Source organism: Ambystoma mexicanum, chromosome 8 (genome assembly GCF_040938575.1).
Source record: "Ambystoma mexicanum isolate Mex_15411 chromosome 8, UKY_AmexF1_1, whole genome shotgun sequence".
Classification (NCBI taxonomy): Eukaryota; Metazoa; Chordata; class Amphibia; order Caudata; family Ambystomatidae; genus Ambystoma; species Ambystoma mexicanum.
This window is the reverse complement of record NC_090929.1, coordinates 1733743769-1733770993: the sequence shown is the minus strand read 5'-3', so window position 1 is coordinate 1733770993 and position 27225 is coordinate 1733743769. Positions and strand designations below refer to the sequence as shown.

The following is a 27225-nucleotide window of genomic DNA, read 5'->3' as shown; positions in this document are numbered from 1 at the left end:
ATAGGTTTGGTTTGCATTGTTTATATTTGGAGTGGTCTGTATTTGGAACAGGTGGGGTGGTGTGCGTCCGTGCTCTAAGCCTGTTGCATCTCAGAGTAGCTAAGCTTGGCTAGGAGCTCCTTATGGGCTTATTCTTTGTGGTAAGGGTGTATGGGCTGGATGTGATTCTAGTTTTTTGGTTACTACTCAGTGCTGTGGGGAGATTATTGTAGTCCTGGTGAGGCTGGTAGGGGCTTATTTTAGGAAGGAATGGGGTAGGACAAGGGATGTGGTGGTGTCTCGGGCATGCTGGTCTGCTGAGACCATTAGAGTGGACATGGAAGTGAGATCCTATGAATGGTAGGTCAAAGGTTACAATGCAGAATGGAAACATGGTGAGTATTAACCAGGCTGTCATAACTATTTGTGGGTAAAAGGCAAACAATTGAACACTGGTAATTTGCTATTACCTTTGTTTTGTGTCAAGGTGGATCATTTATATACCCAAGGGATGGCCTATGTTACTTTGCTATATATATGTAAAATACCTCAAGTTAAGTTATACAGTTACTACCTGTGAAATTGTGGTCATAACAAAATCAACTTTAGCTCAGCATTTCTTAAGTATTGTAACGTTTGCATTTACACCAGTAGCCGGATGTCGGAGTACAATTTAGTATCTATGCGAACATAACATTTATGGCAAATAGGAATGGCACATGTCAGATAAAGTGAACTGAGAATTACACAGCGATGAGGTAGCTTAGACACTATGGGGCTGATTCATGGAATTATTTGCGCCGAAGAACAGAGATTTGTGCGCCATTCTGCCCGCAAATCCCTGTTTAACAAATGGGGATTTGCGGGCTGAATGGCGCACAAATCTCTGTTCTTCGGCGCAAATAATTCCATGAATCAGCCCCTATGACTAAATATTAGGCGACAGCTGAGACACATGTGTGACAATAACAATAGAGTTAAGTACAGGGTTGTTTCTATGCCAAATGCTGGTTACTATACAAACAAGGATTGCTAATGACGACGTAGTGTAGCCAGCACGCTTAAGCAAATAGGCAGATCAGGAAGACCACTAAGGGATAGCGGTCTGGTTATGGTACAGTACAGTAGAACAGGCTGGGGTGGACAGGCTTGTGAGTAGCTAGGTTTCAGGAGACAGTCGCTTACCCGGGGAGTATAACGCCCTTTGCATGTTCCGGCTCGGACAGGCGCAGACAGGGGTCGCCCTTATGAGGTGGCCCTTAGGGATGGTGGACCGCCGGCTCTCGCCTTCTGGTGGCGGCGCTTCCACTATTAGTAGGGTGGCAGCCATTCCGCAGCAGGATCCGTTGCATAGCAATGTGTACATACAATACGGGCGGCCATTTTGAGGCGGCTCCTCGTGTGTTCGTCGGGCTTTGGTTCCGACGTGGATCCAAAGGACTGGATCACGGTCTTTAAAATACATCAAAGTGGGCACGGTGGGCACGCTCTATTCAGTGAGCTTACCAATGATATTCTGTTGCATGGGGCCTTGCAACTGTCCTCCGCTGTACTTCAGCGACGGCTGGTGCAGGGACTCGGATGGGCTCCAGCACTCCCGATCAGCTGCTCTGGAGACAAAGACGACAGGCGCAGACAGGGGTCGCCCTTATGAGGTGGCCCTTAGGAATGGTGGACCGCCGGCTCTCGCCTTCCGGTGGTGGCGCTTCCGCTATTAGTAGGGTGGCAGCCAATCCGCTGCAGGATCTGTTGCTTAGCAATGTGTACACACAACACGGGCAGCCATTTTTAGGCGGCTCCTCGTGTGTTCGTCGGGCTTTGGTTCCGACATGTATTCAAAGGACTGGATCACAGTCTTTAAAATACTTCAAAGTGGGCACGCTCTATTCAGTGAGCTTACCAATGATATTCTGTTGCATGGGGCCTTGCAACTGTCCTCCGCTGTACTTCAATGACGGCTGGTGCAGGGACTCGGAGGGCTCCAGCCCTCCTGATCAGCTGCTCAGAGACAAAGACGACATGCAGTGCCATCTTGGTTGGCTTGCGTGAGGATGGCCTTTAGGCCAAACAGGCTTGCATCGACAATGATCTCAGTGTCTCTCCATGGGTCGAAGAAAGCCAGGGTGCTTCGTCTGACAGAGCTCTCTTGATATTGTCAAAAGATTTCTGCTCCAAGGCTGTACATCTCCAAGTTGTGGATTGTTTTGTGAGGTGTCGCAGGGGCTGAGAGCGTGGCTAGGTTTTCAATGAAGCAGCCAAAGTAGGTGACCATTCCTAAGAAGCTTAGAACCTCAGAAACTGACTCTGGTGATTTGGCCTCCTGTTTGTCTCTACTTTTGCCAGATCTGCGGACAGCCGTCCCTCCTGGAAGATGAATCCAAATAATTCTCTTCCTTTTGCCCTATGCCTGTGAACACGCCTTGGAACCTCTTCATCAGTGTTTGCACATCTTCTAGGAACACCCTGTATGCAAACTGGGTGAGTCTGAGGGCTGCAGCGCAGCCTAGTGGAGTCTGGGTGCGTACTTTGGTTACGTAGAAACGTGCGCTGTCCCCTCCTCTCCCTCTTTGGCTACCTTGCCCTCTCTCTCCTCCTCCTTTGCACCTCCTAGGGCCCTTTCTCCTGCACAGGGTGTACCTCTGATCTGTAGCCCTCCCCGGAAGGTCTTTAAGGCTGGCAACCTTCTTCATATTGCCACTCTCAACTCTTGCTCTGCTGTCAAACACTCCTCTGACATCTGTCACCTCCTTGAACAAATAGAACTTGATGTCCTTTGTCTTACTGAGACATGGGGCCTCATTACAATTCAGACGGTCCGGAAATAACGGTGGTGGTAAACTTGCCGCCACCGTTGTTTCTGGACCGCCTGATCCCGACCCCTGCAGGCGGGAGGTGATGTTCCCGCCAGGTCTGATCTGGCGGGTTTAACACTGCCCGCCTGTAGGCGGACGAGGAAACACCGGCAGCATTACAAGATGCTACCGGTGTTTCCATCATCCCCATTCCCATTGAGTCCCATAGGACTCAGTGGGAATGGGGATTAACACCATTCCGCCTCCGTGATTCCCGGGAAACCGTGGTTGTAATGCCCCGGTAATTCTGGGAGTCACAGAGGCGGAATGGTAATACGAGTCCAGCGGTAACCAGGCGGTTTTACTGCCTTGGTTACTGCCGGACTCGTAATGAGGCCCATGGTTCACGGCCAGCTGTCATGAGCTTTGACACTCTCCTCACTGATGGCTACAAGATCCTCTCCGCACCCAGATCGTCCCGGTCCGGTGGAGGGGGGTAGCCCTGATCTTTTCCTTCTCCGTCCACATCTCTGATATCTCTAAAACGTGAAACTTCCTACTGCACCTCCTCAGAGGTACTCTGCCTTTCCTCTCCTTCCCCAGAAGCTCATGGTCTCCCAAGCTCTGGTTCTCTCCAGGTTGGACTATTGTAACAGCCACTTTCTAAATCTACCTGCCTCTACTCTCCGCCCTCTGCAACTAATCCAGAACAGGACTGCAAGACTTGTCCTTGGCCTCAAGCCCTGGGATTGTATCTCTCCAGCTCGGAAATATCTCCATTGGCTCCCAGTGGATGCAAGGATTAAATTCAAAACCCTCTGCATTGTCCACAAGGCTTTCTGGGGCCTGGGCCCAAAATACCTTCAGCTATCCCTCCGCAAATAGCTCCCCACTCAAGCTCTTCGCTCCTCTACCTCTAACTCCCTCAGGGATAGTCATTTTTCAAAGAAACAAGCTGGGGTTAGATCTCTGTCTTCGGCTGGAGCCTCCCTCTGGATCAGCCTCCCTGCCACTCTACAACTTGAGGAGAACCATCTCCGGAAGCACCTCAAGACCTTCCTCTTTTCTTCTGCATTCGCTCCCCCTCTCCCCTGCTGATCTGTTCTCTCTTGGCACCGTGCACCTGGCCACCTTCTGTCCTCCGGGCCCAGGTACCTGCTCACCCTGCCACCTTCCCGCACTGCCTCCTGGCCACCCTTTGCACTGGGGACTGTCTCTGTACCGATACAGTCCCCCTCTTTATCTTCCTGCACTTATCAGACCTACCTTATCTGCTGCCTTAAACCCAGCACTTGCCAATTGCTGGCTGCACTACCATTGTTTGTTGCCTTTATTATTTATTTATTTATTATTATTTATCTGTTTCTCCTTTGCTCCGCACTTTCCACTTCTCCCCCTTCCATGCACTTGCGCATTCTCAATGTCACTGGGCCTAATAAGATGGTTTAGAACAATTTTACCTAACCCCAAAAGTTTGACCCCCAATTTTCCGCATATATATATGTGGGGGGGTAAAATATATAGAAAATGTATAGGGGTAAGGTGGGGGGGTCTCCCCCACAAATATATTTGCAGGAAATAAAAAAAAATTAAAAAGTCAAACTTTTGGGAAGTCGAACCTTTGGGTTCGGTAAAATCACTTGATTCTCGTAAGATCATTGTTTTGTTCTCCCCTGTACCCCTCCCTTGCCTTGTCGCGCTCTGAAAAACTTGTGTACGAGCGCAATAGAAATAAAATTTCAATATCAATATCAATAGCATATGGAAACGTCAACATGCTGGACGGTGGCTACAAAGGCGCCTTCTAGGGGTAGCAGGGTTATGCTCCCGAAGGTGAATATGTGCAGCTTGGTCATTTGGAGTGGAGGAGGTCCCGGCAGCTTCCCGTATTGTTTGCCGGCCATCACACTGATGAAGGCACCCGTGTTAAGAAGTACAGGGACAGCGGTGTCTAGGATAGTCACCGAGCACCTGGGTTGGCGCTTTCCTCTGCCCCCAACAGTGAGCGTGGCTGAGATAAAGTAGACATCCTCGCCTTCATCCCCCTGGCCCTCTCCTGGTAGCTCCATTCTGGTGTCTACTGATGTGGTGTTAGCATTCTGGATTGTACGATCCGGTGGAGTGCCTCTTGGATGCCCATCGCCCCTCGACACGCTGACCAAGGCCGACACATTGCACACTCTTAAATAGTGGTTTTGAATCCCACACCTGGTACAGGTGTATCCTTTGAGTGGGAAAGGTCATACCCACATAGCGCGCTGGAGGCGTTGGTGGATGAGTTCCAGTGCTTTTTTTGTCGCCAGGCGCTCCTTGGCTCTTGTGGGGATGCTTTTCAACTGAACAAACCTCCTCTAGCTTGACAGACTTCCGTGATGACTCCATTTTTGAGGCCCTGATGTCTTTCAGCTTGTGGCACTGTCCGAGATCAAGGATTCTGGGAAGCGTCATTCCCAGCTGGCAAAGGATATGTCCCTGCAGTTTGATGGAGTGGCACCCGTTGATAATGTGGACCCTCACCTCTTTATTTTCCCAGGCGCAGGTTGCTGCAAGTACCCTCAGGTGACTGTGGTACTTGTGTAGGCATACATCACTCTTTTGCATGGCGGTGCACATCACAAATTTCTCTGTGTAAACCATGGGAGCGAAGTAGTCTGACAGCGCTTTTACAGCTGCCTCATACGAGCCATCGGTGGGGTGCAGGGTCTTAAATAGCTTGTGGACCACTTGGCCTCCTGAATATATCAGCGTACATTTCTTTGTCAGGTCATTCTTCTCCCCCGTAGCATTGAAATACATATCCAGGGGTTCACACCACAACTCACACTGTGGTCCTAGGTTGGCTGGTGCACCATCTAAGTCGAATTTACAAAGGGGTGCGAGGGACCTTCGCTGATGTAATGTGCCTCCTTGTGGTCGTGGCGCAGGTGCACCAGCCTCATCGACTGACATCCTCCCTGGGGGGTATGGCGTTAGTCAGGTGGTGTGGGCGGACCAAGAGGGGCACACAGGCAATCCAGGCAGAGCCGCAACCCTGATCTGGAATGGCAAGGCCTCTCTTCTTGTACAGCAGGCGCACAGTCACTCCAAAGGAGGGGGTGCCGCAACCCGCTTGTGACTAATGAAGGTGATAACACAGGGCTGGCGCATGAGCACTCTCTGGCGAGAGCCAAACCCCACCCTTCTTTTGGAGTGGCCCTGTGTGGGTCTGTGGTGCAGGTGGGCAACCTGGACGAGTGTAGATTCAGGATTAGCCTGAGGTTTCCAAAAATTGAGGTGGGTGCCTCAGAATGACTACGTGAAGAGCGGCGGCTGAAAGAAGGGCATGGAGCTTTTTATCATCATTCACAGAACATGGTATCATTCTTACGTGAGGCTGAGTCTCAGCACGCAGTGGGAATCCAGACGCCACGGGCCCGCAGGGCAGGCAGGGGCGTGTCATGGGCCTGCAGGGCAGGCAGGGGCGTGACATGGGCCTGCAGGGCAGGCAGGGGCGTGTCATGGGCCTGCAGGGCAGGCAGGGGCGTGTCCTGGGCCTGCAGGGCAGGCAGGGGCGTGTCATGGGCCCGCAGGGCAGGCAGGGGCGTGTCATGGGCCCGCAGGGCAGGCAGGGGCGTGTCCTGGGCCCGCAGGGCAGGCAGGGGCGTGTCATGGGCCCGCAGGGCAGGCAGGGGCGTGTCCTGGGCCCGCAGGGCAGGCAGGGGCGTGTCCTGGGCCTGCAGGGCAGGCAGGGGCGTGTCATGGGCCCGCAGGGCAGGCAGGGGCGTGTCCTGGGCCCGCAGGGCAGGCAGGGGCGTGTCATGGGCCCGCAGGGCAGGCAGGGGCGTGTCCTGGGCTCGCAGGGCAGGCAGGGGCGTGTCAAGGGCCTACAGGGCAGGCAGGGGCGTGTCATGGGCCCGCAGGGCAGGCAGGGGCGTGTCCGGGGCCCGCAGGGCAGGCAGGGGCGTGTCATGGGCCTGCAGGGCAGGCAGGGGCGTGTCATGGGCCCGCAGGGCAGGCAGGGGCGTGTCCTGGGCCCGCAGGCATAGCTCTCAATTCACCCGCTTTTGGCGGGTGTCACCCGCCTTGCAAAGGGGTGACTCACCCGCCAGTCCTCCTGCACGCCCATTCATTCCAATGGGCGTCTCACCCGCCAGAAACAAAATCGGGTGATTTCACCCGCCTTTGCAAGACAAATGGTTGAGAGCTATGCGCAGGGCAGGCAGGGGCGTGTCATGGGCAGGCAGGGGCGTGCCATGGGCCTGCAGGGCAGGCAGGGGCGTGTCATGGGCCCGCAGGGCAGGCAGGGGCGTGTCCTTGGCCCGCAGGGCAGGCAGGGGCGTGTCATGGGCAGGCAGGGGCGTGTCATGGGCAGGCAGGGGCGTGTCATGGGCAGGCAGGGGCGTGTCCGGGGCCTGCAGGGCAGGCAGGGGCGTGTCCGGGGCCTGCAGGGCAGGCAGGGGCGTGTCATGGGCCTGCAGGGCAGGCAGGGGCGTGTCATGGGCAGGCAGGGGCGTGTCATGGGCAGGCAGGGGCGTGTTATGGGCCTGCAGGGCAGGCAGGGGCGTGTCATGGGCAGGCAGGGGCGTGTCATGGGCAGGCAGGGGCGTGTCCGGGGCCTGCAGGGCAGGCAGGGGCGTGTCATGGGCCTGCAGGGCAGGCAGGGGCGTGTCATGGGCAGGCAGAGGCGTGTCATGGGCCTGCAGGGCAGGCAGGGGCGTGTCATGGGCAGGCAGAGGCGTGTCATGGGCCTGCAGGGCAGGCAGGGGCGTGTCATGGGCAGGCAGGGGCGTGTCATGGGCAGGCAGGGGCGTGTCCGGGGCCTGCAGGGCAGGCAGGGGCGTGTCATGGGCCTGCAGGGCAGGCAGGGGCGTGTCATGGGCAGGCAGAGGTGTGTCATGGGCAGGCAGGGGCGTGTCATGGGCAGGCAGGGGCGTAGCATGGGCCTGCAGGGCAGGCAGGGGCGTGTCCTGGGCCCGCAGGGCAGGCAGGGGCGTGTCCTGGGCCCGCAGGACAGGCAGGGGCATGTCCTGGGTCCGCAGGGCAGGCAGGGGCGTGTCAAGGGCCTGCAGGGCAGGCAGGGGCGTGTCAAGGGCCCGCAGGGCAGGCAGGGGCGTGTCCTGGGCCCGCAGGGCAGGCAGGGGCGTGTCATGGGCCCGCAGGGCAGGCAGGGGCGTGTCCTGGGCCCGCAGGGCAGGCAGGGGCGTGTCCTGGGCCTGCAGGGCAGGCAGGGGCGTGTCCTGGGCCTGCAGGGCAGGCAGCAGGCAGGGGCGTGTCATGGGCCCGCAGGGCAGGCAGGGGCGTGTCATGGGCCTGCAGGGCAGGCAGGGGCGTGTCATGGGCCTGCAGGGCAGGCAGGGGCGTGTCATGGGCCTGCAGGGCAGGCAGGGGCGTGTCATGGGCAGGCAGGGGCGTGTCATGGGCTGACTCGTCACCGTTGTTGTGGAGTCAGTGGTGGTGCAGTAATGGGGACTCTCACACAGGTGTAAGCGCACAAAGCCGGGCCTCTTGCTTCACTGCGGGGCTGAGGCTTTCGTGCCTCGTGCAAGCAATAGAAGCAGCAGCACTGGGCCTTCTTAACGGCGCTTTTATGCACAAGGGGTGACGCCTTCTTGCCACGGGATAAGACTTGAAGAGGGGCACCTCAAACAGCAAAGGTTCCAGCCTCAGCCTGTGTCCAGGGCCAGCACAGCTTTGCCCCTTACAGAAAAGGACTCTAATTCACACAGAACGGCCTGGCACCAAGGTCTCCTCAATTTGCGTCACTTCGTTTCTTTTCTGTTATGCCAATAAAGCATGAATGCAGTCGTGGTCTCTGATAGTGGATCTTCTCTGCGCATGTCATGTCGATGGAAGCTGTTCTCTGCGCATGCGCAGCTGAGATAGTTTTGTACTGTGCGCATGCGTTGCTGATGGCACCGTCTTCCAGGCGCGCGGGTTTCCTCCGTGATACCTGGTTTTCGAGTGTCGGCGGTCTTTGTTGCCTCTCTGCGCATGCGTGGTTGAGCTGACACTAAGCAATACGCATGCGTGCCTGATATTTAGGCAGCGCTGCGCATGCGCATTCTCCAGAAGTGGCTCTTGTCAGAGAGCTTTTTATCGGGGATTTACCTTTATTTGTATCCGTGGAAGCCCCTCCCGGTTTCTTGCTAATTCACGTCCAAACCCAACATGTTCCCGCAGGAGACGCGGCCCAGAGGACGCAGCAGTGACGGCAGCGAGAGACGCCGCAGGTGCGGGCGGGGCTTCTAGGGGGCAGGTTGGGCGTTGGGGTTGAGGTTAAGAGAACAGCAGCGCTCCCTTCCAAGTTCAGTTATTCAGCTCGTCTGGAGGGCTTTAAGTGAGCCGGGGCCTGCCGGGGCTGTGCTCCGAAATCTCGTTTTGAGGCGGGGCCCTGCCGGGGCCCACTAATCTCCCCAGGCAGCCTGGGCCCCTACACGAAAAGGCATTTTTTTCTACAGCCTGAAGCTCTCGCTCGTGTGCGAGAGCTTCAGGCTTCAGAAAAAAATGCCTTTCAGCCATAATGGTGGCGCCGCACCTGCGAGGCATCCCTTTAATTAAGTGATGCACATGGCTCTCAACCATTTGTGTCGCATAGGCGGGTGAAAACACCCGATTTTGTTTTTGGCGGGTGAGACGCCCATTGAAATGAATGGGCGTGCAGGAGGTTTGGCGGGTGAGTCAGCGCTTTACAAGGCGGGTAACACCCGCCAAAAGCGTGTGAGTTGAGAGCTATGGATGCACGTGGGCCGGCGCCACCATTATGGAGAAAACGTGAGGCCGCTGGAAGCAGAGGCCTTGCATTCTAAATACTGAAGCTCCCGCGGATTCTCAGGAATTTCAGTCTTTAGGAAAAAGGCCTCTGCTTCCAGTGGCCTCACCCTTTCAGCCCTAATGGTGACGCTGCCTCTCCCCAGCACCGCCATTAAGGCTGAATAGGCGAGGCGCTGTCCCCTGCCAGGCAAGCTTATACAAAATAAATGCAGAGATCAGCACCCTGTCCTCCATAGGGGAGAGGGTGCTAATCTCTACAAAAGGCTGCCTGGCAGGGGTGCCAGTAACCCATTGAGCTGGGGCTCATCGAGTGGGTAAGAAGCCCAGGCTACATTATATCATCTAATTAATGATATAGTAATGTTCTCTGGTTACAGACCCGAATAGAGTATTAATGTTTCTTCGTAAGAAGCCCAGGCTACATTATATCATCTAATTAATGATATAGTAATGTTCTCTGGTTACATACCCGAATAGAGTATTAATGTTTCTTCGTAAGAAGCCCAGGCTACATTATATCATCTAATTAATGATATAGTAATGTTCTCTGGTTACATACCCGAATAGAGTATTATTGTTTCTTCGTAAGAAGCCCAGGCTACATTATATCATCTAATTAATGATATAGTAATGTTCTCTGGTTACAGACCCGAATAGAGTATTATTGTTTCTTCGTAAGAAGCCCAGGCTACATTATATCATCTAATTAATGATATAGTAATGTTCTCTGGTTACATACCCAAATAGAGTATTATTGTTTCTTCGTAAGAAGCCCAGGCTACATTATATCATCTAATTAATGATATAGTAATGTTCTCTGGTTACATACCCGAATAGAGTATTAATGTTTCTTCGTAAGAAGCCCAGGCTACATTATATCATCTAATTAATGATATAGTAATGTTCTCTGGTTACATACCCGAATAGAGTATTAATGTTTCTTCGTAAGAAGCCCAGGCTACATTATATCATCTAATTAATGATATAGTAATGTTCTCTGGTTACATACCCGAATAGAGTATTATTGTTTCTTCGTAAGAAGCCCAGGCTACATTATATCATCTAATTAATGATATAGTAATGTTCTCTGGTTACATACCCGAATAGAGTATTATTGTTTCTTCGTAAGAAGCCCAGGCTACATTATATCATCTAGTTTGGTTGATGGTGAGTTCTTGTAAGATGGCTTCTTGCGTGGAGAGCGCAATGTTATGGACGGAGGTTCTTTTGGCTAATATTTTCTCTTGAAGCATGGTGATTTTATTGCATAAGGCATTTTGAATGTTAGTGCACCAGGCTTTATCTTTGGTGCATGAGTCTACAGGTGCAATATTTGTTTCTTTGTAAGAGCCCAGGCTACATTATATCATCTAATTAATGATATAGAAATGTTCTCTGTTTACAGACCAGAATGGAGTATTACTATTTCTTCATAAGAAGCCCAGGATACATTATATCATCTAATTAATTATTATTATTTTTTTATTTTTTATAGGTTTATAAAAACCTTTAAAAAGGAGCGAACAAAAAAACAAATTGAAAAAGAAGAAAAGAAAAAAACAAAAAGATGCGCACATTACAGAATCATTACATCACTTAAAACAAATACAGCATCATGAGTGTCGAATACAGCGCCCAAATTATGTAAAAAGAGAAGAAAAAACAGTTTGTACTACACACTGGATTTAGTAAGTTCTTCTTCAATTTTTTCGAGAAGCAATGTCAGAGCATAGGTTAGTTTTCTGTCTGTTTCTCTGAAGCAATCTTCCCACCATTCTTCAATTGACCGGTGAGCTTTTTCTGCAACAATTGTTTCAAACAGTATCTTTCTTACTACTTTAAAAGCATTGCAGCTAAGGATTAAGTGCTTTATGTTTTCTTCATAATGATTGCAAAACCTACACTTTGGATCCAGCTTTCTATATTTGGGCCATCGCGTGATCACTACTTTTGTTTTGAATTGATTCAATCTGAATTTCATTAGAAGTATTCTCTTCTGTTTGTTTGGACATTTTTCCAGATATTTATACAAGGAATTATATGCTTTCCTTTCCAGAGGAACATTTTTCATTAACAAATATTTTACTCTGCTCATATCAGTATTTATCCAGTCATGTTCCCACAATTTCTTCTTAACAGCATCTGTATTTTCCATCAGAGTAGTCTTATCACTGCTTATATTCGCCAAGATTTGATAGCATTGTTTTGTCCATGCAGAAAAAACTGAATTTGATTGTTTCTTCTCTTGCTCGTGGAGAATTTTCATTTGCAGAGTACCATTGGGCAAAATTATTTTGCGAAAAATAGCCAAGGTGTTCCAAATGATCTTTGCATTAATAGATATTATTCCCAATTCATATTGTACAACTGTTGCTGGTATACCCTTCCCCACATTTAAGATTCTGGACCAAAAAATATTTTCGAGTGTATCCCACATGGTAGCTGGACATCCAAAGGCAGTTTCTGCACCAAATATTAAAGATGGCATGGCTTTTTGCTTATAAAAATTGATTATGGGTACCAAAGAAAATCCACTATATTTTTTATCAAGTGCTGCTCCTTGGGCGCTTACCTGGCGACACTTGGATTTTGTTTTTTCTATCCAGATTTGGTCGTTTATATTTGAGTTCGGCCACAGGCCCAAGTATTTTAGCTGATTCACGTGTTGCAGGGGCACACCTTCCAAGTGCCATTTGAATTATTTTGCATTTGCTGCACGTTTTCTAAGATCTTGTAAAGTAAGAACAGCTGATTTACTTGGGTTTATATACAACCCATTCTCTTTTACATACTGCTCTAAAGCTTGTATTTTGCGTTGCAGCCCAATTGGTGTAAGATCCATCATTATCAGATCGTCAGCATAGAGAATCCAATTCAGGGTAGCATCATCTATTTTGGGAGCAAAAACCTGAATTTTCTCAAAGACCTCACCAATATCAGAAATAAATGCATTAAAAATTATAGATGCCAAAGGGCACCCTTGCTTGACTCCACAACAAGTGGGAATAGATTTTGACAGAGTGCCATTTGCATCCAACCAAATATTAATTTCTGTATTTGTATGTAAGTCTTTGATAGCAGCGAGAAGGCTCTCAGGGCAATTCCAGTTTTTTAATTTTGTCCATAGCTTTTCTCTATCAATGCTATCAAAATCATGGGCCAGATCAACGGAAGCAAGATATACTTTTGAGCCTTTCCGTATTGCCTCCATTTTCAGCAGGTTAATTAAGATAAGATTTAAGGAACATCCCACGCACTTCACGAATCCGCTTTGTCTACCATCTAGATGGTTTGTTAGGGCTAGCCATTCCTTTAGTTTATGCTGGAGTTGGGTCGCATATATTTTGCTGATAACAGCTAGTAAGGCAATTGGCCGATAGTCCGTTGGATTTAATCTATTGCCTTTCTTAAATATAGGCACAACGATGGCCTTCTTCCAAGAAGTAGGTGTACTTGCTTCTGCTGCGACTTTGTCAAAAAGAATTTTACAAAACTCTGCCCACATTTCTGGGTTCACTTTGAGCATCGCATTTGTAATGCCATCTGGGCCTGGGGCGCGGGAGTTGGACATTTTTTAAATATTTATCAAGATGTCTTCCTGATCGAAATGTAAATCCCACTGTCGTAAGAATGGCATAGATGGGTCGATGGTGTTACCCTTTTTTGAAAATAGCGTGGAGAAATGCTCAATCCATTTTTTTTCAGTCACCATATTTTTTTGTGGCGCCTGCTGCACACTGCATTTGTTGTTAATTACTGTCCAGAAATCTGACGAATTCTTCTCTTTCAGACATTTCAACATTCTTTCTGCATCATGTTATTCCGTTAAGGATCGATGTGCTATGATCCAATTCTTATACCTTTGCCTGATATTTTTCTTCAACTCTAAATGCTCTGTTTTCAGGAGATTTTTAATTTGTCGTAGAGCCTTGTGCATTTCCCTCTTTCTGCCGGCAATTTCTGGGTTATAAGCATGTTTTTGCTTGTAACTCTGGGTGTTGTTTGGATTATTTCCGATCTTATATTGTTCCAGCAATGGCGTATAATCAACACCTAAGCGATCTATATGATTTTCGTATTCCTTTTTTATTTCGCTCACCTGCTTTGCATTCAGTTTCAACCTATTTCTACCGCAGTTTAGCGTTATGTTGTAGTTCCATATCGGGAAAGTAGTTTGCTTAAACATCTTAAAGCGAGCTATGACCACATTGTGGTCACTTACTTGCATTTTATGTACTTGAAGATCAATGATGTTTAAGTTTTCTGATGCAAAAATATAGTCCAATATGGATTTTTGGTTATTCCTTTGCCAGGTGTATTTCGCCGATATGTCTCCCTCTACATTTCCATTTAACCTAACAAGGTTTCGTAAGGATAATTCTTCCAACCATTTTTCAGCTAGATTCTGTTTCGCTGGTGGCTCATTTTTACTTGGCTCTATACAGTTCAAGTTAAGATCTCCACAAACAAGGATGCATGCAGAGTTGTCAGCAATCAGTAATTCATCGATCACATCAATGACTTAATCAACAAAAGAATCTGTTCCAGCTTCACTGTGATGCCAGTAGAGGTTTAGAATAAAGAGGGGTATTGATTTGTTTTCTATACCGTCATTCCTTATGATGGTAGCAACTTCTTTGTAAGGAGATACATTCTTAGACTCACGCAGTCTGTAGCCAGATGTTTTTTTGATGAGTATCAGCATGTAGTCATGTTCTCTGGTTACAGACCTGAATGGAGTATTATTGTGTTTTCGTAAGAAGCCCAGTCTACATTATATAATCTAATGAATGATATAGTCATGTTCTCTGGTTACAGGCCTGAATGGAGTATTATTGTTTCTTCGTAAGAAGCCCAGGCTACATTATATCATCTAATTAATGATGTAGTAATGTTCTCTGGTTACAGGCCTGAATGGAGTATTATTGTTTCTCCGTAAGAAGCCCAGTCTACATTATATAATCTAATGAATGATATAGTAATGTTCTCTGGTTACAGACCTGAATGGAGTATTATTGTTTTTTCGTAAGAAGCCCAGTCTACATTATATAATCTAATGAATGATATAGTAATGTTCTCTGGTTACAGACCTGAATGGAGTATTATTGTTTTTTCGTAAGAAGCCCAGTCTACATTATATAATCTAATGAATGATATAGTAATGTTCTCTGGTTACAGACCTGAATGGAGTATTATTGTTTTTTCGTAAGAAGCCCAGTCTACATTATATAATCTAATGAATGATATAGTAATGTTCTCTGGTTACAGGCCTGAATGGAGTATTATTGTTTCTCCGTAAGAAGCCCAGGCTGCGAAAGGTAAATAATGTTAAATGTTAAAGGTATTTGTACTGCGCACCGTCACCAACGGAGTTGGTCCCCATTCCCTCTGGCGGGAAACAAAAAGGTGGGATGGGTTAGTAAGGTGAAGAGTGAGTAGGATAAAGAGAGAAGTTGTGTTCTGTTGGCAGCTTCAACTCAGTATACACTGGGTGCTGACCTTTGGTGCGAGTATTGGACCGGTGTCAGTCCGCGTGTGCTGTTGGTGCAGCTTGCGTGTTGTTCCGGTGTGGTGAACTGCGTGCTGCTTGTTGTGCCAGAGATGGTTGTGTGCGTTCTTTGAGTGAGAAAAGTATGCAGAGAGTTTGAGCTTATATTGGTTAGTGGGTTATCTGACATTTAACATGCTAACATTCACAGTTCTGTCCAACTGTGGCACTCGCTAACCTTCACAATCCTATCTAGATGTGACGGAGGCCAATGTTCACAATTCTATCTAAGTGTGGGCATGACAACACTCACAATCCTATCTAGATGTGATGAGGCCGATGTTCACAATTCTCAGTTTCATCCAGATGTGGCGCTTGTTGACCTTGACAAGTATGTTAGTATGTAATGCAAGGCAACATCTACAATCGTAGGTTCAGGCTGGTGATCACAAATCTTTCTAAGCATGCCTGATGTAAATCTGTGGCAGTCTATGTTATGGGAAGATAAGATAGAGTGGCAGGGACTTTCTGGAGTAGAGCAACCGCTCCACACCCCACCCATGCCACACCCACAGTCTTTGTTGATGTCCCACAGTCTTTGTTGCAGAGGGCTGCCTGCCCTGCTGAGCTACATGCAGAGAAAGTACCAATCAGCAGGCAGGGGCCGTCCGGGGTGCAGGATAAGGCCAGAGCTTGAATCTGGCTGTGGTGCGCAGGAAAGCCACGCTCCACGTGTTTTTTAAACCTCATTGAGGTCCAAAATGGGGTGCTGGGTGCCGGGGGCCTGCAGGGGCACTCACATTGGCCACGGAAATCGAGGAATGAGGCATCATGCGGAGGAGACTCCGAGCCGTAGGCCTGGTGTTGTGGCTTGTGGAGAGCACCAATCAGGGGGAGGGGCCGTCCAGGAGGTGGCATAAAGCCAGAGCTTGAATCCGGCTGTGGTGCACTGGAAAGCTGCTCGCCATGTGTTTTTTAAACCCCATTGAGGTCCAAAATGGGGGACCGTGTCCATCTCACGCTCTCCCCGTCTGCATTTCCTCTTCTCGTACCTCTTCCTGGAAGGGGTGCCCGTGCCTTCCCTATCCGTGCCCTGTGTACCCCTGCCCTGCCTGCCTGTGTCTGTGCTGTGCGTGCTCTTGACCTCCCTGTCCCTTTCTGCATTTCCTCTCCTCATACCTCTTTGTGGAAATGGTGTCCATGCCCTGTGTGCCCATGCGCATGTGCCCTGCATGCCAGTGTGTGCCTGTGCTATGTGTGCTTGCGCACTGCATGTCCGCATCTGTCTGTGCCGTGCATGCTCTTGCCCACCCTGTTCCTTTGTGCATTTCCTCTCCTCATGCCTCTTCCTGGAAGTGGCGTCCATGCCCTGTGTGCTGGTGTGCTTGTGCCCTGCATGTCCGCATCTGTCTGTGCCGTGCATGCTCTTGCCCACCTTGTCCCTTTCTGCATTTCCTCTCCTCATGCCTCTTCCTGGAAGTGGTGTCCATGCCTTCCCTGCCCGTGCCCTGTGTGTTTATGCGCTTGTGCCCTGTATGCCCGTGTGTCTGTGCCATGCATGCTCTTGCCCTCCCTGTCCCTTTCTGCATTTCCTCTCCTCGTCCCTCTTCTTGAAAGTTGTGTCCATGCCCTCCCTAGCCGTGCTCTGTGTGCTTATGCCCTGTGCCCCGTGCCCTGCATGCATGTGTGTGTCTCAGCCATGCGTGCTATTGCCCTCCCTGTGCCTTTCTGCATTTCCTCTCATGCCTCTTCCTGGAAGTGGTGTCTGTGCCCTCCCTCCCCCCCTCGCTGTCCATGCTCTGCATTCCAGTGTGCCTTTGGCTCTGCAAGCCCATGTGTGCCCGTGCCCTGCATGCATGTGTGTGTCTCAGCCATGCCTGCTTTTGCCCTCCCTGTCCCTTTCTGCATTTCCTCTCATGCCTCTTCCTGGAAGTGGTGTCCGTGACCTCCCTCCCTCCCTGTCCATGCCCTGCATTCCTGTGCGCTTGTGCTCTGCACGTCCATGTGAGTCTGTGCTGTGCATGCTGGTGTGTGCCTGTGCCATGCATGCTCTTGCCCTCCCTGCCCCTCTCTGCATTTCCTCTGTTAGGGAGAATTCTCCAGAATGGCTAATTTCCCTTACCCACTGAGTCCATCAGCAGCTTTGCTGGAATTCTAGGATTTATTTTTTTCACCTGGTAAGAGTGTGAGCCTTTTTTCCCATTCTTACATGTGTTTTTGCTGTGTGTGTTCAACATTTTGTGTTCATAGACTGTGGAGCCTCACCTACTCCACAGGCATCATCTTTTTACTGTGTGTTACACAGCACCTTCAGTGCAGTGACACAGGGTTGTCTTTTAGAATTCCGAACCCAGACTCAATTTTCTGGGACTGACTACTGTCTCCCAGAACATGTAAAGTTGCCATTGACTTTTTTAGTCTTTTTAAATCCACAGACCCAGTACAAATAGTCTTACATGGAGTACTGAGAAGGGTTATTACTTATCCCTTTTTGTCTGTTCCTCTTGGAGCATTGTTTCGCTCCCTTTTCATCAAGACTTGGCTGGTGGCAGTGGTGACTACCCTATTTTTTCTACCACGGTTATCTTAATAACCTTGGTATTGTTTTAAGCTATCTTGGTAGCCTCGAACTTAAACCCGCTGGACCATATGTTTTATTTCGGTTCCGGCTGGGTTTATTGGCCATTTCTTTTTGGAAATGTCTTCCTCGTGTTTTACTCTGTGTGCCAAACCAAGTTTGGTTCCTTTGTTCACCGTCTTTTCGCTGGCTTCTACCCAGAAGCCCTCCTTAGGCACCTGTATGTCTGGGTGGGACCGGATGTGAGGGAGGGGTTTAGGACTCCATGCACAGGGTCTCCTTGGAGACCCATGTCGCGCTCTGAACTGATTGGCTGTGGTGACTTTCCCGGCGGGACAGCCACCCTGCTGTGTGATTGACAGCCAGGCTGTGTGAATGGGGGAAAACTGCATAAAAAGCAGGTCTCTGGGTCTGGAAAGGCAGAGTCGCCACTGGAGCGAAAGAACCGACGAGGAGTTGATGGAAGAGGATCTCTAACACGACTGAACCGCCCAGTGAAGCCCTGCTGCAGGTCCGAATCCTTGAATTCCAACGACAGAGAAGATCCTCCAGGAATCTTCTTCCCCTGAGTTGGTGGGACCAACCATTTTGCCCAAACTGCAAGCCATGACTCCCTCCTCTGGTCGAATTCCCTGTACATATCTACAGTGGGCCGGATAGCCAGGAAGGTCGGATCCTGCTTGGGTTTTAAGGAGTGCACCTTTTATTTGTTGCTTTGCTCTGCTGCTGGTTTCTTCCCTGGGCAGTGCAGGACTCTTCAGTCTTCCTACTTCATGTCATCCCTACAGTTGCTTCAGCAACCGTGAGCCTGCAGGAACTGCCGGGAACGTCCGCCTCAGTTACTGCTTCTTCTCAATTTAAAGGTACTGTGCAAATCCGGTTGTTTGTTTCGTTCAGCCGCGGTGAAAGTGTGTGAAATCTTTCTCCAATCTGAGGGCTTGTCGTTCCCACTCTTTAAACTAACTTTTGTGCCGACCAACCTCTTCTGGAACTCTTGGAAAAGACTTAAGCGCGAAATACCTTGAGCTGTGTGATCTTGAGCAAAAGACTTTTGTCCTATTGACTTTGGCCCTAAGCGTTTTTGATTTGATTCCATCACTGTAGTCCCTCTTTCTAGATTGCCCTGCTTACTTACCTGTTGGTGCTGTTCAATTTCGGCCTAACTTTGTCTTTCCCTATCTTTTTAATTTCTGGAGTGCCATTTTGCTCCCACTTCATTTGTGAGCCTAACTTGTCTGGAACCTATTGGGCGTGGTGTGGTGTATTAAGAGTGTGATTTTTAAACTGCTTTACTTTAGCGAAATGTTATACAACTGATGTGTAAATAAATGTATATTCTTTTACTCAGAAACCTTGAGTCACTGTTGGTTTGAATCATAGTAATTGCTGTCCTTTGTGTAACTATTGATACTGCTCACTTTAGTCTTGAGATAAGTCTGGCTGCTCAGCCATCGCTACCACTTTACTGTGTAGTACGGGCTTGTACCAAAGGTGAATTTGTACTGTCACTTGTAGTCTTAATTGTGTGTGGTGTTCCCAAAGGGTACTGCATATAATTCTGCCTAACATCCTCTCCTCGTCCCTCTTCCTGGAAGTTGTGTCCATGTGCTGTGGATCCCTGATTCTGGGTTTTGGTCGGTGGCTCAGTGGACTAATATATCCACTAGCGGCTCTTTTTTGACCTTGTGGTTACCAGTTCAATTCCATGCAGATCCAATTGTCCCTTCAGGTGTCTGAGATTGACAGAAAGAGTAAGTGAAGTCCACTGTACAAATGCACCTGTTGTATTATGTTAATACCTTTCTCTGTGCCTTCCTATTGGCAGTGTTCTTTGTTGGAGCACAACAAATTAGCCCTACCCTCAAGGTTTAGTCATTATTCTTTTGAGGAGTCCACCTTCCACCTATTTTGCTCCTCATTACATCATGAAGAATCCACTGCAAGGTTGAGGCATCACTCTAATATCGAAGGCCTGTTGTCGAGTCAAAACCTGGCGCATTAGGGCTGCATGGTGGCAGGTGAAGCAGTTCATTCTGGACTGTGAGAACAGTTTGGGGCTTGTGGGAGACATCCGAGTAGACCTCTGGATGAGATGAGGTGGGATTCTGCCCCCTGCCCCCACCAATGACTGATAGACATGACAAATGCCTTACCCTGCCTCGATGGACCCTTCCTTCGACAGGCAGACATCCCATCAGGCCATCAAGCATAGCACCTGAGCATGTTCAATGTTATGCAGCCTTTCCACTGAACTTTAAGGTCTTGCCTCCAATAAACCTCAGCAGGTTATTGCAGTTTCTATCCCTGGGTATTAAGCACGTTATAAATAACCAATTATAATCGAAGTTGGTACTCATTTATCAACCTCTGAAGGATGAAAGGCTCAGCTGGCCTTGCCGGGATTTGAACCTGCAACCTTGCAGATGAAACACAGACCACAGCAACAAGCATTTAACCCGCTGAGCCATCTTAGTGGCTTGGTCAGCACAGTGCCAGAGAGGAAGACGCTCAAGATGCAGCTTTCAAGATATACACACCACTAACGTATGATATTTGCTTCTTTCTATAGGTGACTCTCATAACGCTGCACGCCAGTTTACTGCTGTTTTCGAGAGTTCTGAGGCACTAGAAGCATGCAGAAATGCAGGTATGTAAGTCTTCACTTTGAACCTGAGCAATGGCAAATAGTCCCTTCTATGTGCGAGCTCGCCAGAAAGGCAGACATTATGCAGCACCTGCTGTAAGAATCTTGAAATGTGCCTCATTGAAATGTATCATCACTTTTCATAGTGTTCTTTTACTGGCAAAACTAAATGTCTGCATAAGACGATTGTGTTCTAAATAATGAGTTCAGTATCTAACTTCATTTTGCAGCACTTGTGTGTATGTACCCCGCATTCTCAAACTATTATAAATAGCTGAATTATACAAAGGCATGGCTGTGTGTTCTATCTAAGCACAGGTTGCACACCACACCATTCACTGAATGCCAGGGATCTTCCCTGCATGCTGCACAGGTCGCACACCACACCATTCACTGAATGCCAGGTATCCCGTAGGAGCAAAACAAAAAAGGGTTATGCTAGAAAGCAGCTTTCTGTGCATATGTGCAGAAGTACAGGCCCCTGGAGTCTCCTTAGGAGCATCCCCGCCATACCTGTCTTTTTTCAGCTATCACTGCCCTTTAAGACTGTTTATCTCTGCACCTCGCGCCTTGAAACACTTGTGTATAGGCGCGTTTGTTTGTTTATTTATTTATATTGCGCACCAGACCCTCGGGTATCAGGGCGCATTGGAATCAAGAAGTCTTACAGCCTAGTTAACATCAGAAGGACATGCAGGTCAAAAAGTGCAAGTACATAATACATGATGGAATTACAGGTAGACATATATAATAGGGTAATTTCCAGAGAGTCAGCTGGGGGCTATACAGATGGGGCCGCATTCAACATAACATTCGGAAAGCTATTTACAGTGCAGGAATGAATGGGGCAGTGGCATTACTGGTCGTTCTCCGTAAGCCATTTGGTGAGATTTTGTCTAAAGTTAGAGTATGTTTGATCCATTCGCGTGGTGGGGGGAGGGGCGGTATGGCATTCCAGAGCTGCGATGCCTTAACAGGAAAGCTGCACCCGCCGATCTTGGTGAGTTTGAATCTCGGGATAGTAAAGCTGTTTTTATTGGCTGTTCTAGTGGGCCTAATTGAAGGTTTCCTGGAGAATCTCTCATTGAGGTAGCTAGGTGAAACATTATTCAGACATTTATGAATGAGCGAGGCAGTTTTTAGCTGGATTTTGTCGTGGGTGGAGAGCCAGTTGTTTTGTCTTCTGGTCCCGACCAGTGCTCTCTCCTTGCTATTCCAAGTGCTGCTCTCAAGGCGTTATTCTGGAGTGTTTGAATTCTTTTGATGATGTGCTTATTGGCCCCAATGTAGAGCGAGTTGCAGTAATCCAGTTTTGACAATATTAAGGCTCTGGCAAGGGTGATGCAACTATTCTTACATAAGAAGGGTTTGCCTGCTCTGATTAGTTTGCAGGCATATGCGGTGGCCGATGACATGGAATTGACTTGTTTGGTGAATGAGAGGGTGGAGTCGAGGTAGAATCCATTTGCCTCGTTGGCGACTATAATGGGGTTGTTGTCAATATTAAAGGTAGTATATTTAGGACCTAGTTTTTTGAGACTTAAAGTAGTGCCCAGGATGATGAGCTCAGTTTTGTCATCATTCAGGTATAGACTGTGTGTAGCCATCCATGCCTGGATGATGAGATACACCCATTTCACCAAAGCCAAATCCTTATCATAATCCCCAGTTAGTGGAAGGAGAATCTGGGTATCAAATGCATAATTTGTGTAGGTGATACCAAGATGGTCCAGATCATCGATTTTGTATAATGTGGGTGAGATACATGATCCTTGGGGCACACCGCAAGTGATGGGGAAAGGGTCTGCAGCTTTTGTAGGTGAGAACACTCTCATAGTTCTATTACTTAGGAATGATTGTATCCAGACTATGGCTTCTTTCGAGAAATGCACTGCTGTGTCCAGATGGTCGCATAAGACCTTATGATCCACAAGGTCAAATGCAGCCGAGAGATCGAGAAGCAGAAGTAGGGCTGATTTCCAATTATCCCTAAGCTCATCAATTTGAGCCTTGAGGTCAATTAAGGCAGTTTCCGTACCATGTTGTGGCCGAAAGCTTGATTGCCGCGCTCCGAGAAGTTGGTTAGTTTCCATATATTTCTGTATTTGTAGATAAACCACCTTATCTAGAATTTTAAGAAGAAATGGCACTGTGGTGATTGGCCGGTAATTAGTAGGTGTGGCTAGGTCAAGTGTCTGTTTTTCTATTAGGGGGAGGTCCCAGTATTCTTTAAGGTTATTTGGGATGGTGGCGGAGGTAAATGAGGCATCAATTCGCTTTGAGATGAATCCTTAATGAGTTGAGCAGGACATTGATCACCCTGGCAGTTCGATGGTTTAAGGGAGAAAATGGGCCTGATTACGACCCTGGCGGTCGCTGTATGAATGGTGCCGGTAAGGTACCGACACAGTTCGTACCAGGCCGCCACATTAAGAGTTTGCTCGCGGGTGGTGGTATGCATGTCTGATCTGGCCAGACGTGCATACCGGCCCCGCGAGCAGACCAGGATGCTACCAACGGACCCGTCATTAACGGGTCCGTTGCTAGCATCCTCCCCATTCCCATTGAGCCCTATGGGGGCTTAAATGGGAATGGGGACGTACCAGGTCTGGGTCCCAAAAATGGGAATTACCGGGCCCGCAAAAGTCGGAATGGCCCGGTAATTCCCTTTTTTCAGGACGCGGACTCGAGTTTGGAAGTAGCCATGCCGGTAATGACGGCATAGCTACCTCCAAACTCGTAATGAGGCCCAATGACTTTTTCAGTCTCGAGAATAAAGACTTCAGAAAAACTGAAGCGTGGGGGAGGAGCAAGGTTGTGAGAGTGGGCAGGAGGGTTGTTCAGTGAGGTAGTAATAGTTATGGAGGCTTTTTTTTGCAATTTTATCTTGGAGGGTGATAACTTTGGTTGCTAGTGCTGAGCACCAGGATTTGTCTTTAACACAATTATCTTGCACCGGGATGGGTGCTTCTAATTCTTTCAGGATTACAAATGTCATATCATATACCTCATGAGCAAGACACAACCCTGCTTCAGTGTTAAAGGCAGTGCCCTCAAATGAGGTTGTCTTACCTGCTTTGGTCAAGAACTGAAAGCAAGCTCTTTTTAGCAGATGCTTAATTATTTGTTGCAAAATTAAGTTCGAGACAGAATTGTAAATGTACAATCTTAATTCACAAGAACGTTCATTATTTAATGTACTTGCTGAAAGCACTGAACGCTTTCTTTAAAAATTAACTTGAACTTGCCTGAGTCATTTGCCTCTTGACAAAAACAAAAATGCATGTCTCTTAAAACCATTGCCTGAACCCCTAGCCCCTGGGCCTGCACTTGATGTGCTTGCCCCTGTGGCCCCCACATTCATGGCTTGCACTATAGGTTCTCACTAGTGCTTCTTTATGTCTCATAGCACTTTCCCTCTTCCCTCCCTATTGTATGAGCCCTTAGCCCTTCAGACTGCACTTGATCCATTTTCCCCATTGCTGCTTGCACTATAAACTCTCACTAGTGCTTATGCTTCTTTATGTCTCATAGCACTTTCCCTCTTCCCTCCCTATTGTATGAGCCCTCAGCCCTTCTAATTGCACTTGATACATTTGCCCCCATTGCTGCTTGCACTTTTAGCTTGCACTATAGATTCTCACTAGTGCTTATACTTGTATATGTCTCATAGCACTTTCCCTCTTCCCTCACTATTGTATGAGCCCTTAGCCCTTCAGCCTGCACCCGCTACGTTTTCCCTCATTGCTGCTTGCACTTTTTGCTTGCACTATTGGATCTCACTAGTGCTTTTCCTTGTATATGTCTCATAGCACTTCCCCTCATTCCTCCCCACTGCTCTTACCTGTCTGAATGCCTCTGAGCCTCTAGGGGGATCATTGCCTGTGCTATTTCCCTTTACCTCCGAGACATGACAAGAGTCCACAGACGATTCCATGTAAATCACCAGTCACTAATGTGTGTATCGTGTGGCACTAATTTGGTTTGCATGGTGTTTCCTAATGTTGCTAATTGGATGCATTTTAATACTCCTTTAGTTTTGTCCTTTACTTCCCAGTGTCACCTGGTTGATGAGACCTCCTTGTATAGACGCTGCACCAGGCAACATTACAGTCTCTCCATGAAGCCCCCTCCAATTGATCCCTAGAAAAAGCATGCTCAGGTTCCACCTACCAAAGTGACTGCTCCTGGCCTGCTAGCCCGCTTTAGGGTCCACCTACCAAAGTGACTGCTTCTGGCCTTCTAGCCCGCCTCAGGGTCTACCTACCAAAGTGACTGCTTCTGGCCTTCTAGCCCGCCTCAAGGTCTACCTACCAAAGTGACTGCTTCTGGCCTGCTAACCCACCCCAGGGCCCACCTACCAAAGTGACCGCTCCTGGCCTGCTAGCCCGCCTCAGGGTCCACCTACCAAAGTGACTGCTTCTGGCCTTCTAGTCCGCCTCAAGGTCTACCTACCAAAGTGACTGCTTCTGGCCTGCTAGCCCGCCCCAGGTCCCACCTACCAAAGTGACTGCTCATGGCCTGCTAGCCCGCTTCAGGGTCCACCTACCAAAGTGATTGCTCCTGGCCTGTTAGCCTGCCTCAGGGTCCACCTACCAAAGTGACTGCTCCGGGCCTGCTTGCCTGCTTCAGGGTCCACCTACCAAAGTGACTGCGTCTGGCCTACTAGTCCGCCTCAGGGTCTACCTACCAAAGTGACTGCTCATGGCCTACTAGCCAGCCTCAGGGTCCACCTACCAAAGTGACTGTTCCTGGCCTGCTAACCCGCTTTAGGGTCCACCTACCAAAGTGACTGCTTCTGGCCTGCTAGTCCGCCTCAGGGTCTACCTACCAAAGTGACTGCTCATGGCCTGCTAGCCTGCCTCAGGGTCTCCGTACCAAAGTGACTGCTCCTGGCCTTCTAGCCCGCCTCATGATCTCCCTACCAAAGTGACTGCTCATGGCCTGCTAGCCTGCTTCAGGTCCACCTACCAAAGTGACTGCTCATGGCCTGCTAGCCCACCTCAGGATCTCCCTAACAAAGTGTCTGCTCATGGCCTGCTAGCCCGCCTCAGGAACTCCCTACCAAAGTGACTGCTCATGGCCTGCTAGCCCGCCTCAGGGTCTACCTACCAAAGTGACTGTTCCTGGCCTGCTAGCCCACCTCAGGGTCTCCCTACCAAAGTGACTGCTCCTGGCCTGTTAGCCTTCCTCAGGGTCTACCTACCAAAGTGATTGCTTCTGGCCTGCTAGCACGCTTCAGGGTCCACCTACCAAAGTGACTGCTCCTGGCCTGCTAGCCCTCCTCAGGGTCCACCTACCAAAGTGGCTGCTCCTGGCCTGCTAGCCCGCCTCAGGGTCTACCTACCAAAGTGACTGCTCCTGGCCTGCTAGCCTGCCTCAGGGTCTACCTATCAAAGTGACTGCTTCTGGCCTGCTAGCCCGCCTCAAGGTCTACCTACCAAAGTGACTGCTCATGGCCTGCTAGCCCGCTTCAGGGTCCACCTACCAAAGTGACTGCTCCTGGCCTGCTAGCCCGCCTCAGGGTCCACCTACCAAAGTGACTGCTCCTCTCCTGCTAGCCCGCTTCAGGTTCCACCTACCAAAGTGACTGCTCATGGCCTGCTAGCCCGCCTCAGGGTCCACCTATCAAAGTGACTGCTCATGGCCTGCTAGCCCGCCTCAGGGTCTACCTACCAAAGTGATTGCTTCTGGCCTGATAGCCTGCTTCAGGTCCACCTACCAAAGTGACTGCTCATGGCCTGCTAGCCCACCTCAGGGTCCACCTACCAAAGTGACTGCTCATGGCCTGCTAGCCCGCTTTAGGGTCCACCTACCAAAGTGACTGCTCCTGGCCTGCTAGCCTACTTCTGAATACCACCCCCATAGGTAAAGGCGGCATATAAGCACTTATACCGACCTAAGGGAGCCTCAGCAGCTGACTGATAACCTGGTTAAGTGCCACAAGGGTTACTAGTAACCTGCTTAACCTACTCATGGCTTATCTTGGAGACTCCTCTGGGGGTAACTTGTCAGTCTGTTGAGGTCTCCAAGGCAGTAAACTCTGAAGTGTATTTTGCGTGAGAGCCTTATCGAATCTATAAAGGGCTTATGGGGCTTGTCATGAGGGTGAGCTGAGGACCGGGCTGATGACACATGCCGATTGTGGGTGAATTGGAGACCTATTCCTATACTTTCTCCATTGATTATTGTCAAATGGATGCAGTGTTGTCCAAAGCATTGGCTGCACAGCAAAGGCAGCACTGAGTGAAATATGCACACCCAGGTGCAGAGAGGCGGCTGGTTGAAGAGAATGAGGTGTATGCAAGGTGAAGCATAGGACGATGTCCGGGCATTAATGTACTAGGTAAGGAGGGCAGGGGAGTAATAGATAACACTTGCAGGGAATAAATGTGCTGAGGAGAGTCAGGACTCTGTGTGCATAGGGACTTCTCATCCATTGCATTATGCAAGCAAAAGTAGGGGTGCTTTGATGATAGGAGGTGCAGGGCAGGGGGAGGAATGGATATCTCCTGCAGAGGAGAAATGTATTCAGGAGAGTTGGGTCACTGTGTGCATAGTTGCTCTCACGGATTGGCCACACACAACTATTTGGGCCAATCCTACCTACCGGCAGGTGGAAGCCTGCCCACTATCCTACGGGCCCTATCCCAAGGCCCTGTCTGTGCCTGTCCGGGCTGCTGGAGCACATTACTCTGCTCTACTTTCCAAGGGCAGGGGCTCAGGCACTGGACTGTTCCATACGCAGAACCAAACTGGCACTACGGTGGTAGCGCATGGACGGCGAGATACATCTGCAGTGAGCGTTGATTGGTCAAACTTCTGGAACCTTAAAAAACTTGTGAAGCTTCCAATGTTAATAGATTTCTTATTCTGAGGCCCCGCCTCTTAGCTGACTGTTGCTAGCCACTGTAGCTGCATTATAGGGCAGTTCTATGTTGCTTGCCTTAGGCTTCTGTTATCAGCGATGCAATACTAAATGCTGCGCCTGGTC

General features: G+C 49.1%; 1 protein-coding gene across 2 annotated transcripts in view; it reads left to right on the top strand.

Annotated features, from left to right (window-relative positions):
• Nucleotides 1-8779: 8779 nt before the first annotated feature.
• The window catches only part of LOC138473380 (zinc finger protein 84-like), a 77729-nt gene continuing 59283 nt past the window's right edge, over nucleotides 8780-27225 (top strand). The window contains exons 1-3 of one of the 2 annotated variants that reach the window (XM_069612070.1): nucleotides 8780-8980; nucleotides 14790-14839; nucleotides 20157-20234. The gene's annotated coding sequence lies outside the window, so the exon portion shown is untranslated. The remainder of the gene's footprint in view (nucleotides 8981-14789; nucleotides 14840-20156; nucleotides 20235-27225) is intronic. The other variant, XM_069612069.1, reaches the window with a different exon arrangement.